The following is a 1447-nucleotide window of genomic DNA, read 5'->3' on the forward strand; positions in this document are numbered from 1 at the left end:
TATGAGATCAAGTTGGTTGACTGTAGCATTTAGCTCTTCTGTGTCTTTGTTGAGCTTCTTTCTGGATGTTCTGTCCTTCACCGAAAGTGGTGTGTTGAAGTCTACTACTATTGTGGAGCTATCTATCTCTCTTTTCAATGCTGTTAATATGACTGATAATTCTTGACAGAAAATAATTAAAGCAGAACTGCAAAGGGAACTGAGATTTATTAGTAAATATCCTGGCCAAAAAATGAAGGAAATAGTTTCCACATCACTCTGCTCTATTGCTCTTGGAAATGTCACGAGGGTCCTCCTGATTGCAAATCCAGTGGCGTCTCTTCAGTTCTTTCCCTTGCTGACTGCTCTGTGGTATTTGACACTAGTGACTAGGCTTTCCTTGAAAATTTAACCCCTTTGGCTTTGCAGCCCTCTGCTGTCATAATTCACTGCTTCTCTTTGATACCTTTTTCTTAGGCTCTTTGACTGCACTCTTCTCTTTCTTTACATGTAACTATGCACTGATGAGTTCTTTATTTTCTTTCTATGCAAACTCCTTGCCACCTCTAGCTGAAGCATGCTATGTCTGTCATTGGTCTCAACCCTCTTCTTACCTCCACACTCTTTATTTCTGACCACTTCTGGGGCATCATTATCTGGATATTCCAAAGGCACCTGTCATTCATCACATCTAAAATGGGAATTAAGTATCTTCTCTATTGTCTGTCTACTCCTACTCATTCAGTTTATTTCTCATCCTGATTCCCCACCTTGAATTTGGATCTTATGGTCTGCTGAGAAAGCTAAACATTAAAGGTTTTAGAACCATACTACTATGCTTACACAGGGTGCTCACTAATAAATATTTGTCATGCTACTAAAGATTCTGCTAGTGGCTTATTACCAGTTGCTGTCAGTTGATTCCGACTCATGGAGAACCCATGTGTGTCAGAGTAGAACTCCATAAGGTTTCCAGTACTGCTTTTTCAGAAGCAGATTGCCAAACATTTCTTCTGAGGTGCCTCTGGGTGAAGTCAAACCTACAACCTTGGGGTTAGCAGCCAAGTGTCCTAACCGTTTGTGCCACCCTGGGACTCCTGCTGGTGGCCTAGAGGAGTGGATATGCTTTCTGGACCTCATGAGAGGCAGCCTTCCGGGTGAGGTAACTGCTCAGGCACCACAGCTTTGTTCCCAGGGTCCGAGGCAAAAGGCAGAAGTTGAGGTATCAGCACTGTTCTAGCAGCCTCATCTGCCAGAAGGTTCTGCTCCTATAAGAAGAAGCATGAGGATTCTGTCAGAGAATTGTTAAGCTCTGAGTAATGCCTCACTGTACTTCACACTGACTTGAGTAACTTGTATACACTGGATTTTCTCAGTTCGTTGAGGATCCATCCCTCAGTGGATCTGACCTTCATGGGAAATAAATGAAAGGTCCTAAAAATTATATGCAGCTAATTTTGTGTCATGC

Source organism: Trichechus manatus, unplaced genomic scaffold, assembly GCF_000243295.1.
Source record: "Trichechus manatus latirostris isolate Lorelei unplaced genomic scaffold, TriManLat1.0 scaffold00355, whole genome shotgun sequence".
Lineage (NCBI taxonomy): Eukaryota > Metazoa > Chordata > Mammalia > Sirenia > Trichechidae > Trichechus > Trichechus manatus.